Source organism: Rattus norvegicus, chromosome 2 (genome assembly GCF_036323735.1).
Source record: "Rattus norvegicus strain BN/NHsdMcwi chromosome 2, GRCr8, whole genome shotgun sequence".
NCBI lineage: Eukaryota > Metazoa > Chordata > Mammalia > Rodentia > Muridae > Rattus > Rattus norvegicus.
The window spans coordinates 228,994,588-229,011,708 of NC_086020.1; the positions used below are offsets into that span (position 1 = coordinate 228,994,588).

At 43.9% G+C, this 17,121-nt stretch overlaps 1 pseudogene; it reads left to right on the forward strand.

The window, feature by feature from the left end:
* Nucleotides 1-5,745: 5,745 nt before the first annotated feature.
* Rpl17-ps6 (ribosomal protein L17, pseudogene 6) lies at nucleotides 5,746-6,321 on the forward strand (annotated as a pseudogene).
* The last annotated feature ends 10,800 nt before the right edge of the window (nucleotides 6,322-17,121 follow it).

A 17,121-nucleotide genomic window follows, 5' to 3' on the forward strand; every position in this document is an offset into this window, starting at 1 on the left:
CAGTGCCTCATGTTTGCTAGGAAAGCACTCTACTAGTGAGCCATCCCCAGCCCTGACTGCAAATTTTCAGTGGATGAGAAGGGAGATTTGTTATAGACCAAAAAAAGCTGTCAAAACACAAAACAAAGAAACGGGTGGGGAAAAAAAAAACCTTTCTCTAAAGGCCCAAGCAGCAAATCCTTGAGGATTTATGTACTCTGCGGTCTCAGTTATTGCTAATTGAAGGCCCTTTTGTGGTGTGAAGGTCAGAGGCTCAGATATAACAAGCAAAATTCATGTGAAGACTCAGGCCACAAAGCAGCAGTATTAAGGGGAGGTCATTTAACCAAATTGCTACTTTTCTCCTAAAAGTGAGCTCTCACTCTCACAGGATTGGATTCGTCACAAAGAGAAAGAGGTGGCGATAAAAATAACGCACAGCTCTCACCAGACATGGCCGCCGCCTGCTCACAAGCGTTGCAGTCTTCCAGAGCCACGGGAGTCAAAAGTAAAACCTCTTAGCTTTATAAATTGGTCTCTGGAGTTCTGTGATAGCAACAGAAAACAGAGTAAAGCAGAGGCATGCTCTGACAGCCCTCGTTACAGAAGACAAAAGCTGGAGGGATTAGAGGACAAATCCCTAAGTGTCCACCACGGTCACTAGATGGAGTAGTTAGAAATCAGGTGGAGGGGAGATCTGAACCAAACCTGGGATGGTGAGCAGCAAAAAGGCATCCTGGGCAGCAGGGACCGCACATGTCAAGACCCAAACATGGCAGTGAGATCTAGTAGGTCCTCTCATCACACAGGCCTCTGTGAAGGAAGAATGCATTTTGGGCCCTGGAGGAAGCAGCAGCTGGGAGGGTGTTTAGAGAAGGGTTATAAATCATGACGTCTATCAGTGATCTCCACACTCTGCTTACACTGGAACCTTGCCGATTATAAAATCCCCAGTACACTGTTTTATTAGAAGTATTATCAGAGGCTAAGGTATCTCTTTGAAATTTGCCACAGGTCAGCTTTTTAATGTTAACTAAAATCTTACGAATTTTAACAACTCCAGAGGTGGGAAAAGAGCCCATAACAGGAGAGGCACGTGGGAATCACAGCCCAGATGCTTTTGAGGAAATTCTGGCTTTACGAACCAACTTACTGAGGCATGACTGACACACAAAAAGCTGTGCCTCCTTAATCTACGTAATTTAATGAGTTTACAGTTGTAAGCCATCCCCATAGCCTGTGCCACAAGGATCTGTGGCCCTTCTCTTCTGCCTTCTTGATAAACAATCATTATTGGTTTTGTTTGGTTTGTATTGTTCCCAAAGACCGAATTCTCTAATGTCAACAGCAATGCCAAGACGCTGAGGGGAGACCCTTGTGCCTCCTCCTCCTCATGGTTCCTGGTCTCTACGCAGTCAGAGACCCTTCCCTTGTAACAAACATAGAAATGATCCCTGCCACAGTCAGCTTTGGCTGCCAACTTGACCCAAATTCATAGTCCACTGGGCAGAGGTAACCTCAACTGATGGATTGGCCAACCTTAGACTGGACCATGGCCGTTGGGAGTGATGCCCTCGAAGCCCTCCACTACTGATGTTATTATTACGGTTAGAATTAAGTATGACTGGGTTCATGGAAAATCCCCAGCCAGCTGCAGAAGACTAGTACAAATCTAATGGTCAAAATGAATAATGATATGATAAAGCTGTGACCTTGCTGAGAAATACATCATCTGACGTCAAGACGCCCAATGTGATGACCTATAACCTTTCTGAAAAACCAACATCCTGCTGACTAATAGATATGACAAACCTGTGACCTTCCTGGCATGCTCTCAACATCAGCCGATTCCCTGACCACACGAATACTGTGTCCTTGGCCTGCGTAAATGTTTCTTACTTCCCCCCTCCCTCTGTTACCCCTGTTATGGTATAAATTCAGCCTTGGAGAAAAATAAAATTTTCGCCTTGATCAGACTCTTGTCTTCGCGTCTCTTGTCCCCCATTCTCTCCCAGGTACCCTCTGCACCCATCGTCGACACATGGCCAAGTTGGAGAGGCATATTCTCAGACGCTTGTTGATGCAGGAGACCTAGATCACTGCTGGAAGTGTTGTCCTTAGGCTGGTGCGCCTGAGCTAGATAAGTAAGGAAGCTAAGCAACCCTACAAACAGCATTCCTCCGCGGTCTCTGCTTCAGTTCCTGCCTTCCGGTTCCTGCTTGAGTTCTTCCTTTGGTTCCTCTTGACGATGGACTGTAATCTGCAGGCTTGAAACGAACCCTTTCCTTCCCAAGTTGATTTATCACAACAACAGAAGCAAACCGGGACGGTCCCAGAAAAATGCGGTGTATTTTTTAAAGAGTTACTTGCATGCACGTGTTTCTGTATAAGGATGCCTTGTATGTGTGTAGGTGACCACAGAGTCCAGAAGAGGGCGTCAGATCCCTCAGAGCTGGCATTACAGGCAGCTGTGAACCACTCAACATGAGTGGTTAGCAATAAACCCAGGTCTCTGCAAGAGCAAAATGCACTCTTAACCTCTTCACCCGCCCTCCAGCCCCTTGAGGGACAGTCTTAATCGTTACTGTTTTAACAAGAACACTATCTAAAACCATGTTATACTTTGGATCTAAAATCACCACCTGAAGCCCATGGTTTAACAGTTTGTTCTCCAGCCTTTGGTGCCCTGGGATAGTTCAAACTGTGGGAGATTGGGTCTACTTGGACGTAGTTAGGTCTCAAGGGACATGACCATGGAGGGTATGTTGGATCCTTCTCCTTTTTGCTCCATACACTTCTTGTTTACTTTCCAGTTGCCATCGGTGAACAATTTCTTCCACCAAACAAAGCCATCAGTGTGCACTGCATCCACACCAGCCCAGTCACCACAGAGTCCAACGACTATGGAACTAAAACAAACCTTTTCACTTACGAGGTTGATTCTGTCAGGTATTTTAATACAGATCACAAAGGCCGCTAACATTTCTTTTCTGTTATAACGTAATACCAGAGACTGGGTAATTTGCAACAATAGAAGTTTTAGGCTAGAGAGACGATTCAGCAAGTAAAGGCGAGTGCCTCTAAGCCTGATGACCTCTTACCTGAGACTCATGTGATGGTAGGAAAGAACTGATGCCACAAGTTGTTCGCTGACCTCCGCGTGTGTGCTGCTGACACACACATGTACTGCTGCAGCACCAGCCCTCTCCTCACCCAGACTGAGTGTGTGAATGTAATTTTTAGGGCATGTCTTTAGAGACTGTTGAACATAAGAGTATGCTGTGACACCTGCAATGGCTTTTGGGGAGGATGGAGAGGGGTAATGGGAATTGAGCGTAAGGCCTCATGCAACAAGACAAGTGCGTCACTTGTTTAATAATCCCCCTGCCTCTGCCTCCCCAGTGGCTGGGATGTCAGGTTTGTGGTAAAGCCTTGCCTTTTTGAGGTTCTCTTGTTGTACCCTAATATGGTAAAAGTTAAGAGATGAAAAGGAGCTAGCGGACTAGCATGAATCTCTGTGCCTCTACCACCCCTCACCATGAGCCATCTAATCATATTGACTTCCAAAGGCACCATCTTCAAAACACACCAACACAGGACTCTTGAGATCATGTTCCCACATTAACCTCGGAGGGACACAGTTAGGTGTAGGTTGATGTCATTATGCAGGTGAGGGCAGACAAGATAAAACGAGGCCTGTCATTGGACAAGAAGAAAGGGAGGTAGGAACAGAGGTTTTAGAAAGAGAGGGAGAAGCAGAGGAGAAAGAGCTGGGAGAACATGGCAGCAGATGTTAAGACTCTTGTCTGTACATAGATACAGGTTTTTATGACTATTTTTAAGGGATGGGTGTGTACAAGATTTTGTGCTGTCTAGATGGGCAAATTACATTTTATCAATTGGATCAGAGGTTATTGTGGTGTGTTCTTTCATGTGGGACTTAATTGAGTTCAAGAGAGTGTATGGTGGCAGGATACACCCAGCCCGCCACGAAATGGGGATGTGTATGCCTGGCATGGTAATCACCCACCAAGGTGAGTAAAAGCAAAGCAATGTGTCAAGGTGCCATGCTGGAATGGTTAGCGGATCACCCGGGTTAGAGAGTACCATGGGGGCCAGAATGGAGCCTCTGAGATAAATTAGCGCTAGTTCCTATGGCCCGCGAGAGCCAGAACTAGTGAGAGAGTGACCACCCAGGTACATTTAGGAACCGGTCGCTCTGTCATTTCTTAATTTTTCACTGCAACAGTTAGGCATAATAAGCATCTAACTCTCATAAAATCTACCCTCGTAGCAAGACATATACTCTGTGTTTGCCTTTTTACAGGAATGTCACAAGAATTTAGTGATAAAAGGAATCACATGTCACTGTCCTTTTACGAACTATTGAACATAAGCAGATATGGGACACTGAGGCCTTACTAAAACTACTCCATCAAATAGAGGAAGGCTTATGTTTTGAACAAAACTCTGCAGACCTGAGTATCAGAGAAATTAACTTCCCTGAGATCAAAAGCTAACTAAGAGCAGAACCAGAACTGACGGGCCAAAATTAAATTAGATGCCAGAAGGTTAATAGCCCCAAATGATAATAACTGCAATTATGCATTTGACCGTGAGGAGGCCAGTCATTACTTTCCTCCTGACTGGACTCGTCATCCTTAAGTTGCTACTGGTGAGAATGACAAGATCCTAGCACACGGCATCTGGGAAAATAACGTGAGGTCGGCATATGTCTCTGCCCTTCCGTGCTCAGTTCATTTCTCTTCTCTCCTTGGCTTTGTTTTGCTTTGCTTATTTAAGACAAGGTGCCATGTAGTCCAGGCTAGCCTCAAGGCAGGGTGTCATGTATTCCAGGCCGGTTTTCAAACTCACTGCATAGCCAAAGATGGCTTTGAACTCCTGGTTTCCCTGCCTCTATCTCTCAAGGGCTGGAATTACAGGCCTGTGCCACCATGCCTATCTTGCAAATTAATAATTTTTGAAAGTTTTGTTTTATTATGGGAAGAGCACTTAATGTACATGCTACTCTCTAAACATATTTTTAACTGTACTATACAGTATTGTTGACTATAGATAGACAAGAGTATTGCACAGCACATCTCTGGCTTACTTATCTTGCACAACTGAAACTTCATGCCCAGCATTCAGTCATTCCCCATTACCTCCTCCCAGTAGCCACACAGAACTAGAAAGGAAGTCCTTTGTAAAGGGGTAGGCGAATCAGGGACCTGGAGATATAGCTCAGTTGGTAAAGTGCTTGCCTGTCCAGCACAGGGAACTGAGTTTGATCCTCAGATGCCAGGCATAAATTGAATGAAAGGAAGAAAGAAAGAAGAGAGAGAGTGTGAGAGAGAGAGGGAGAGAGAGAGAGAGAGAGAGAGAGAGAGAGAGAGAGAGAGAATTGGGTATGGTGGCACCTTGCTTGCAATCCTGGTGCTGAGTGGACAGAGACAGAGGCTCACATAGCCTAGCCTAGTTGGCAAGCTCCAGGCAAGGGGGTGGGGGGTGAAGTGATGTGCAGCACTGAAGACGACAGCCTGGTTTGTACTCAGGCCTCCACACACAGGTGCTCATGTGTGCACCTGAAGATATAAACATATTTTAAAAATGAACAAACAGAGCCAGAAGAGTTCAACGGGCTTGAGTTACCCAAACTTGACCACGAGTTAGATGCCCGAGGACCCACAAGGTAAAAGACCAGAACTGGTTCTTAAAAGTTGTCCTCTGGTTCTTCCTGTAAGTGACCAGAGGTGTCCTGTGAAGATGGTTTGCTACTCCCTTGACCCAGAAGACCCCACAAAATCTTGCAAGTCAAGAGGTTCAAACTTCCATGTTCACTTTAAGAACACCCAGGAAACTGCCCAGGCCATCAAGGGTATGCATATCTGCAAAGCCACCAAGTATCTGAAGGACGTCACTTTAACGAAGCAATGTGTGCCCTTCTGGTGGTATAATGGTGGAGTCGGTAGGTGAGCCCAGGCCAAACAGTGGGGCTGGACACAGTGGACGGTGCTGAATTCCTGCTGCACGTGCTTAGAAATGCAGGGAGTAATGCTGAACGTAAGGGTTTAGTCGTAGATTCTCTATCATTGAATACAGGCAGACGAACGAGGCACCTAAGATGCACAGATGGACCTACAGACAGACCTACAGACGGACCTACAGACGGACCTACAGAGCTCACAGCCGGATTAACCCATCCATGAGCTCCCCCTGCCCCATTGGGATGATCCTCATTGAGAAGGAACAGATTGTTCCAAGCCAGAAGAGGAGGTTGCACAGAAGAAAAAGATATCCCAGAAGAAACTGAGGAAACAAAAACTCATGGCATGGGAATAAATTCAGCATAAAATAAATGCAGATACAGTAAAGGTCAAAAAGAAAAAAACAAACAAAAAGTTGTCCTCTGATCTCCATCCCTGCACCACACAGGCATGTACATGTGCACACACATGTACACATGCTTAATAAGTACAATAATTAAGACTTTAAAGAAATAGGGGTAAATAGAATCCTGTTTCATGTGTAGTCCTTTCCTTCCTATGGGACAGGGTCTTACTCCCTGGGCACTCACAGGAAGGCAGAATTCCTCAGTGTGCTGATCCTTCAGCCTCTGTTTCCCTAATCCTGGGACCTTCCTGCTCGGCTCATTTTCCTAGGGCAGGCAACATGGTTGGTTTAAGTCCCGGCAAACCTCATTCAAAGACTATGGGGCTGAGTGTGTGCCCTTTAAACGGAAAGGAGGAAGTTGATGAGGGTGTCCTGACCCAAGAAGTAGGTGCCTGGCATAGTTTGGAGTACAGCCTTCTAATTGGCCAGACTAGGAAAGAAAAAAACAGTGGGAAATTACCTACTGGGGAATCCCAGCAGCCTACTTCAAATGCTAATTAGTTACTGGACTCATTGCCTAGTATTCAAATGCTGTACCATGGAGACTAAGCCACACCTTATACTTTGAGTCCTGTGGGTTTCTTATGATTAGATCTTATTTCTGGCTAGTTCCTCTTGCCCTCATTGGAGATTTTATGATTTTATGTAAAGTATTTTATCCTTTACACACACACACACACACACACACACACACACACACACACACACACACACACATATATTCTTTTCTTAGGAGATAAAATGGTTTTCCCCCATGATACTGGATTTTAGAATTAGTAATTGTCACTTAGCCAAACCCCTTTCATTTTATAGGTCAGGTGCTATGAACTACAATGGCTACTCCTGGCAACAAGTTCACTTTTGTTTTTATGTGTCCAAAAAAAAAAAAAAAGGCCACTGTCCTTCTCTAAGGTCCACCCTAGGACCACTGGGGTGACACCTTATAGCCCAGCTGTAATTCAGGAAGCCTGGTTACAACTCTGAAGAAGTAGGAGTGTGAGTAGGGTGATGAGGAAAGGCCAAGAAAACATCAGAAGGGTGTGCTGGCCATAGTAGTTTAAAAAAAAAAAAATCCTTTCCTTTTTCATCAATGCCCAGAGCTAAGACTATCCCACAGCCTTCTGTACCCAAATCCCTCCCTAAGAGAGCTGGTCTCCCAGGAGTGCTCTCACTCCTAAGCCCACAGGAGAGACCACCACTTTAACTCCAGTAACTGTGCAAAGAGAGACCTGCCAGGAGCACTCAGGGCACAGGAACCACGGAGCAGCCTGGGACAGGCTCCTTCCTGTCTCCATCTGCACCCAGAGCTAAGGCTGTACCACAGCCCTCCATACCTGAATCCTGCCTGGAGAGAGCTGGTCTCTCAGGACTGCTCTCACTCCTAAGATCACAGGCTCACAGGCCCACAAGAGGGACAAGCTTCAGTCAGAGACAGCAAGACCAACTAACACCAGAGATAACCAGATGATGAGAGGCAAGCACAAGAACCTAAGCAACAGAAACCAAGACTACTTAATGTCATCAGAACCCAGTTCTCCCAGCACAAGTCCTGGATACTCCAACACAGCAGAAAAACAAGATTTGGATTTAAAATCACATCTCATGATGATGATAAAGGACTTTAAGAAGGACATAAATAACTCCCTTAAAGAAATACAGGAGAACACAGGTAAAAACAGAAAAATCCCTTAAAGAGTTACAGGAGAACACAACCAAACAGGTGAAGGAATGGAACAATGGGAATAGAAACAATAAAGAAATCACAAAGGGAGACAACCCTGGAGATAGAAAACCTAGGAAAGAGATTAGGAGTCATAGACACAATCATCACCAACAGAATACAAGAGATAGGAGAGAATCTAGGGGCAGAAGATACCATAGAAAACATTGACACAATGGTCAAGGAAGCAAAGAGCCAAAAGCTCCTAACCCAAAACATCCAGGAAATCCAGTACACAATGAGAAGATCAAACCTAAGAATAATAGGAATAGAAGAGAGCGTAGATTCCCACCTTAAAGGGCCAGTAAATGTCCTCAACAAAATTATAGAAGAAAACTTCCCTAACCTAAAGAAAGAGATGCCCATGAACATACAAGAAACCTACAGAACTCAAAACAGATTGGACAAGAACAAAAAATTCCTCCTGTCACAAAATAGTCAAAACACCAAATGCACAAAACAAAGAAAGAATATTAAAAGCAGTAAGGAGAAAATGTCAAATAACCATGACTACTTAGCATCATCAGAACCCAGTTCTCCCAGCATAGCAGGTCAGCATACAAAAGCAGACCTATCAGAATTACACCAGACTTCTCACCAGAGACTATGAAGGCCAGAAGATCCTGGACAGATGTCATACAGACCCTAAGAGAACACAAATGCCAGCCCAGGCTACTATATCCAGCAAAATTCTCAATTAACGTAGATGGAGAAACCAAGATATTCCATGACAAAACCAAATTTACACAATATCTTTCCACAAATCCAGCACTACAAAAGATAATAGATGAAAAAACTCCAACATGAAGAGGGAAACTACATCCTAAAGAAAAAAAAAAAAAAGAAAGTAATCTTTCAACAAACCCAAAAGAAGCAAGCCACACAAACATAATTCCATCTCTATAAAACAAAAATAACAGAAAACAACAATCACTATTCCTTAATATCTCTTAACATCAATGAACTCAATTCTGCAACAAAAAGATATAGACTAACAAACTGGATACATAAAAAGGACCCAGCATTTTGCTGCATACAGAAAACACACCTCAGTGATAAAGACAGACACTACCTCAGAGTAAAAGGCTGGAAAAAAAATTTTCCAAGCAAACGGTCCCAAGAAACAAGCTAGAGTCACCATTCTAATATCAAATAAAATTGATTTTCAACCAAATGTTATTAGAAAAAGTAAGAAAGGATACTTCATACTCATCAAAGGAAAAATCTACCAAGATGAACTCTCAATTCTGAACATCTATGCTCCAAATGCAAGGGCACCCATATTCATATAAGAAATTGTATTAAAGCTCAAAACACACATTGCAATTCACACAGTAATAGTGGGAGACTTCAACACCCCACTGTCATCAATGGACAGATCATGGAAACAGAAACTAAATAGAGATACAGTGGAGCTAACAGAAGTTATGAATCAAATGGATTTAACAGATATCTGTAGAACATTTCATCCTAAAACAGAACAAGATAACTTCTCAGCACCACATAGTACTTTCTCCAAAACTGACCATATAATTGGTCATAAAACAGGCCTCAACAGATACAAAAAGATTAAAATAATCCCACACATCCTATCAGATCACCATGGACTAAGGCTGGTCTTCTATAGTATCATAAAACAACAGAAAGTCCACATACATATGGAAGCTTAACAACACTCTACTCAATGATAACTTGGTCAAAGAAGAAATAAAGAGAGAAATTAAAGACTGTTTAGAATTTAATGAAAATGAAGGCACAACGTGCCCAAACTTATGGGATATGATGAAAGCAGGGCTAAGAGGAAAACTCACAGCTCTGAGTGCCTGCAAAAAGAAATTGGAGAAAGCATACACTAACAGCTTGACAGCACACTTGAAAGCTCAAAAAAAGAGAAGCAAATACACCCAAGAGGATTAGACAGCAGGAAATAATCAAACTCAGGGCTGAAATCAACCAAGTAGAAACAAAAAGAACTATTTTATGTATATGAGTACACTGTAGCTCTCTTCAGACACACCAGAAGAGGGCATCAGATCCCATTACAGATGGTTGTGAGCCACCATGTAGTTGCTGGGATTTGAACTCAGGACCTCTGGAAGAGCAGTCAGTGCTCTTAACCACTGAGCCATCTCTCCAGCCTGCAGTATAAAAGACAAAAGATCTGTGAGGCTGCAGCTGCATGATGTGGGCAAGTCCCTTGTTCAGACAGACTTTCTATTGGGATTGAAGAGTGTCTCTGTGAGTCTTCTTATGGGCTTATCTTGCAACAGTCTATTCCTGAATGTTTACTTGCAGAAAATTTACAAATAGTTGAATAAAATTTACTTTCTTATTGTGCAGACTAGTTTTATGTCAACTTGACGCAAGCTAGAGTCCCTGAAAAGAAGAGAACCTCCATTGAGAAAATGACGCCACAAAGACTGGCTGTCAGGCATTGTCTAAATTAGCGATTGAAGAGGAAGGTACAGTGCATTGTGGGTGGTGTCATCCCTGAGCTGGTGGTCTAGGGTCCTATAAGAGAGCAGGCTGAGCACATTGTGGTGAGCAAGCCAGTAAGTGGCACCTCTCTATGGCATCTGCATCAACTCCTGCCTCCAGGTTGCTAAACTGCTGGAGTTCTTGCCCTGGCTTCTTCAGGGCTGAGCATAAGGAAGTATAGTTCAAAATAAACCCTTCCCTCACCAAGTTTCTTTGGTCTTAGTAGTTCATCAAAGCAGATGTATTGGATCGTTTTATGTCAAATTGTCATAGGCTAGAGTCATTTGAGAGGAGGGACCCTGGATTAAGAAAATGCCTATATAAGATTGAGCTGTGGGCAAGCCTGTAGGGCATATTCTTAAGTTATTGATGGGTTTAGGGGAAGCCCATGGTAGGTGGTGCTATCCCTGGGCTGGTGGTCCTGGGTTCTATAAGAAAGCAGGCTGAGCAAGCCATGATGGGAAAACCAGTAAGCAGCACCCCTCCCTGCCCTGCATCAGCTCCTGGTTTCAGGTTCCTGCCCTGTTTTTCTGTCCTGTTTTTCTTCAGTGGTGGACTACAACATAGGAGTGCAAGCCAAATGAACCCTTTTGTCCCCAATCCTGCTTTGGTTATGGTTGGGATTCAGGAATCAGCACTCAAGCCATTCAACCACTGATCTCAGTTAAGCAAGAATGGTTTATTGAATGCCTACCTTAATACTGAATCTTCAGGACGCCAAAAAGGACTTGGAAGCCTAATTGTGGTACTAGTCTGCTCTCAGGGTAGACTTTTTATAGGAAAAACCAGGTTCAGAAATTTAAAGAGCAAGGAGGGGAGCATTTGGTTTACTAAACAAAATATTATCAGCTATCCTTTAAGCTCATTGGTCCTGAGTAAGGTAAGCGGGGGATGGGTGGTAAACAGGGGATTTCAGAACACTGAGATAACAGAGCATGAGTATTATAACCATAACTTTTTGGCTTATTAGTAGCATTCTTCAGCATCAACCACAAAAACCATAGGGCAGGAAGGGCTGCTTGGTGGTCAGCTCTGACACAAGATATTTTAGACATAACAGTTCATATTGACCTTTAATTTGCTGAGTCCAGCATAAAGCTTTGTGGAAATTTCTTAAGATTAGCAAACCTCATACAGAGCAGAACAGAGTATGTGGTCAGGATGTCCTTGGTCAAGCCAAGTCACTCCTCTGTGTCAACGACTGGCAGGCATGTTACAGCAACAATATGAAATAGCTGGCAGGCATGAAACAAAATGGCTACAGCTATTCTGGGGGTGGGGATGGGGGGTAGGGGGTGAGAGACAGTTATGGGGTTTCTTCACAACAATAGAAGAGCTAACTAAGCCAGCAATAGTAACCCTAACTAAGACTCTCACTTTCAATGACAAAATTATGTTTGTATTCATAGTAAAAATCTCTCTCTCTCTCTCTCTCTCTCTCTCTCTCTCTCTCTCTCACACACACACACACACACACACACACACACACACACACACAGAGTTTGATTGAGACAGGGTTTTACTATGTAGCTCTGGCTGCCTGAAACTCACCATGTAGATTAGGCTGGCTTTGAACTCACAGAACGCTACCTGCCTCTGCCTCCTGAGTGCTGGGACTAAAGTCATGTGCCACCACACATGGCTAAGTAAAAAACATCTTAGCTATTCAAAGCTTTTAATATTCATCATTTATTATTATTGGTGATGCTTTTTTGAGACATGGTTTCTCTGTGTTGCCTTGGTTGTCCTGGAACTCACTCTATAGACCATGCTACCCCCATACTCAGAGCACTGCCTGCCTCTGCTTCCTGAACGCTGGGATGAAAGGTGTGCTCCACCACCACCCAGATAGAGTTTATAAGTTTTATATGGCTACAAATTAGAAGTGTGAATGGTGGTTACTTTTAATTATAGTTCACACATGTATTCTTGTGTTGGTGAATAAGTATTATTTAGATAAAATAGAAGAGTACACATGAAGTCGATAAGTTATTATGTACTTATCCCCTGAGGAATTATTTATATCTTAACTTTAGAAGATCACTAATTACATTATAATCAAGACTTTTACTTGACTTGTTAAATGTATGCCAAGGAAGATAGCATTTTCTTTTCCTTTTTTCTTTTCTTTTTCTTTTTCTTTTTTTCCTGAGACAGGGTTTTCCTGTAGCCCCAGCTAGCCTTGATGGCCCTACGTTCTTGATCTTTCTGCCTCTGCCTCCTAAGTGCTGGGATTGCAAACCGTGCCTGCCAATCCTCTTTAAGTGATTTCCATAAATAACCTCCCTCTTGAGTTCATGCAAGCAATCCTAATGACACACAGTGGATCAGCCATAAAGGAGATAAAAGAGCACGTGGGGAAGAAACGGGCTTAACAGAAAAAGGAGGGGGCAAGGAGAGGGGAATAGGGGTAAAGATAAATACACACGTGAGAGTGTCAAAAAATATTTTGAAGTAGTTTTTAATTGGCTCAAATTTCACTTTAGGGAAGCAATAGCATCTAGAAATTTCAGCAAAGTTCTTTTTGAAATGGCTTGCCCCCCTGGGATGCGATCTGATGCCTTAAGCGATGCCCTGGTTTAATACTGAAGCTCCGTTTTACATGTTGTGTTCATACGTGATAATGGGTTGCTCGTGACAACTCTCATCTGAGGTGACATAATTTGTATTGTCTATTAAAGCAACATCTAAATATTTACAGTCGTGCAACCAGCCAACAGCATGCCTGACGGGTGCTGCCTGCAGACTACATCTTATTGTGGGGGGCAGACTGCAGAGAATGGTTCCACAGCCATGTGCACAACTGTAGTGCTTACCTGCTGACCCAGGATTTCTGCAACTGCAATTGGTACCCACACTTTTGCAAAGAAGTAGATGCTTATGCACATGTGTATGTGCGTGTGTGTGTGTGTGTGTGTGTGTGTGTGTGTGTGTGTGTGTGTGCATGCTCTCATGTGTGCATGTGCACTCGTGCACTGGAGGTCACAACTAGAGCCTTATGCATGTCAGGCGAGTGCAGATGTTGCCTGAACTGAGCCACAGGAAAACCATCAAAATCAGGAAAGAGGCACTCCTGACTGGTTGGCTGTCTGACTGGCTCTGGCAGAGATGTGATTTTTAAATCCAAATCTTGCTTTTCCGGTGTGTTTGGATATCCAGTATTTGCTGTGGTGGGAGGACTGGGTTCTGATGATGCCAAGTAGTCTTGGTTTCTGTTGCTTAGGTTCTTGCGCTTGTCTCTCGCCATCTGGTTATTTCTGATGTTAGTTGGTCTTGCTGTCTCTGACTGGAGCTTGTCCCTCCTGTGGGCCTGTGAGCCTGTGATCTTAGGGGTGACAGCGCTCCTGGGAGACGAGCTCTCTGTGGGCAGATGTTAGGTCTGAGAGCTATGGGCACAGACGGAAACCGGAAGAGTCCTGTCCTAGGCTGTCCTGCGGCTCCCGGGCCCATTGTGCTCCTGGCGTGTCTCTCCTTGGACAGTCAGTGGAGAGATAGGGGGTCCCACCTGTGGGCTCTGGGCTTAGGAGGAGGAACACTCCTGGCAGACCAGCTGTCTGAGGGCGGGTTTAGGGTCCAGGGCTGTGGGACAGCCCCAGCTCTGGGTGCAGATGGGGACCAGAAGGCAGGTATGTTCTTGATTAATGATTGATATGGGGGTCCTATATCACTGTGGGCCATGCGTATCCTTAGGCAAGTGGACCTAGGCTGTATAAAAAAGATAACTAAGCCAGACATGGGAAGCAAGCCACCAAGTTGTGTCCTTCCATGGCCTCTGCATCAGTTCCTGTTTCCAGGTTCCTTCCTGCCTTGAGTACATGACCCGACTTCATTTTACAACGGACTACAACTTCAAGCTGAAAAACCCAGTTTCCTCGCCAACTTGCTTTTGGTCAGATGTTTATCACAGCTGTGAAAAACTGACCAAGAAGATCTCCCTGTCTTCTTTTTTAATATGTGAGAACTTCTTAAAATCAAGACGCTGTTCACTCTTATCCTCTAAGAGATGTTGGGGTGGCCCCTTGGAGTTGGTATAGAATACGTCCCTACACCAAATTCTTAGCAAAAAGCAGGTTTATTGCCTTAGAGGGGCAATTCGTGTGTGGCGGAGTTGAGGGGCTGCCTCGGGACCGGACAAAGGCAGCCGGCAAGCAGTAGCAGCTGCAGCAGCAGGTGTTTCTGGCTGGATTTTTTTTTTTTTAAGGAGAAAGTGGGGGGAGCCTGTGCTTGGGGAAGTTGGTAAATTCTGATTGGATATGTTAACTAAGCAATGATTGCTAGACTTTGGTGTTTTGTCTTAGGAAATGAGTCAGTGGCCAAATAAGGGAATAGACCTCAGGGGCTAGCTTTAGGAGTGGAATCTAACAGTGTTTAGCAAGGAAGAGAGAAGGGTAAAGGGCAAAACCTGGGGGTGCTATTATTCGCCAAGCTCAAGCCTGTTAGAGCCCTTCCCATCCTTCAATATTTTCAGCGTTTGTTGTTGTTGTTGTTGTTGTTGTTTGTTTGTTTGTTTGTTCTGCACAGCCCTGTTGTGGATCTGGGACTCACAGTATTCCTACTCCTAAAGTCTCCCGAGTGTTGGGCTAACTGGTATGAGCCATTAGGCGCCACACTACAGGTATAGTTAAATAATAATAATAATAATAATAATAATAATAATAATAATAATAATAATAATAATAAAAAATTCCTGGTATGCTACTGCACTCTTTTAAACCGAGCACTTGGGAGTCAGGTAAATTTTTGTGAGTTCAAGGCCAGCCTGGTTTACACAGTGAGTTCCAGGACAGCTAAGGAATATAGTGATACCCTGCCTCAAATAAAGAGTCGATGGATTACGTAGATGTTACAGATATAGATGGTAGATAAAATAAAATAATAAAAAACCCCAAATTTTAATTTCTTAATTTGTGCTGGAGATTGAACCCAAAATTTAAAGCATAAGGTTTGAATCCTAATAATAATGCGTTTCATAGTATGTCTTTCAAAACTACCTTCACATTTTTTTTTTATTAGTTGGGAAAGCTAAACGTTATAACCCAAAATCATGGTATTCTAACACAACCGAAGAGTTGGAGTTCTAGTTTGCAAGATTTCCTTCTATGAACTCAATCTCGTAGATGTGCTCTGTCTCCTGTTTTACTTTTCTTCCAGTGACAAAATACCCTGACAACCGCAACTCGGGGAGAGAAAGGGGGGAGAGGGGCTTATTTTGGTTCATTTCACTGGTACGTAAGTCATCGTGGCGAGCAGGTTATTTATGATTGCAGGGGCCAAGGGACCTTGTCACTCAGCATCCGCAATCAGGAAGCAGATTGCTATCTGAGATTCCAGCTGCGAAATGGTCCCACCCAAATTTAGGGTGAGTCTTCCTCACCTCAAACAGCATAATCCAGATAATCCCTCACAAACATGCTCAGGCTTGTTTCCATGGTGATTCTAAATCCCATCAAGTAGAAAATTCAGGCTAACCACTCCATCTGCTTCAGAGTCATATGTGCACCACTCTCAGATACAGAAGCGGACAAGGAGGCATATGTATGTTGCGTGTGTGGTTTTAAAAACACGCTACCATCTTGCCCAGGAGCTGCTGTGCTATCAGCCCCTCTTGGCTCCCTTTGACTCCACCAAGTTTAGCTCCTGGATTGATCGCAACAAGCCCTAACCCGGCTTCCTTTTGAATCCGTTATTACCTTAGCTTGCCTGCTAAGCACAATAACTGGGCGCAAATACCTCCAACCTGGAAATGCGTGCCCTTACCAATTTATTATCTCCATCTCCCTTCCGCCCTAAACTTAGTGATTTGTTCCAATTAGCCCCTGCCAAATATCTTTGGCAGCCCGCCCTTAGCAGAGGCCACAGGCCCTAGCAGCCCCTGAGGTCGTACATGGGTGATCTCCACCCCCTTCTTTTCCTCCAAAGCCAGAAAAGCCTCCTCTCCTTCCTAGCAGCTGCCCTTTTCTCCTGGAACCCGGAAGTCCCACCTGTCCCTTCCTGCCAGCAATTCCTGCTCCTGGCTTTTTTACTGACAGATCAAGAGCCAATTAGGGAACTAGACTTCAGTATCGGACCCTCCTCCTTTCACATGCACTCCCTAAGAGCTTTGATATAGAAACAACACATTACCTTCCTACAAACCAGCATGAGTCAATCACGTACTGACCTTCTCTGCAGGAGGACATGGGGCTGGGAGCAATGATACACTTTCGACCACTCAGGACTTCCATTATCTATTTCCTGTTCTTCAATCTATTTGCCTTGACAACAAGGCTCATAACTCAGGAAGGACAGCATAAGTGAAAAGGTGCTTTGTCCTGTATTAGCCCACGGAATTGTTCAAAACAAACCGAACCAGGTAGCTAACAACATCTGTAATCTTACAAATATCTGAATTTCCACACCAGCAGTTATTCAAAGTAGGTTCAACTTCTGAGGGTGAATGTTGAGGAAATTTGGCTTCCTCCAAAAATATGCAGCGTGAATAAAAATGCTTTATAAACACAATTTCAAAGCTTGCTAGGTGGTGATGGCATACACCTTTAATCCCAGCTAAT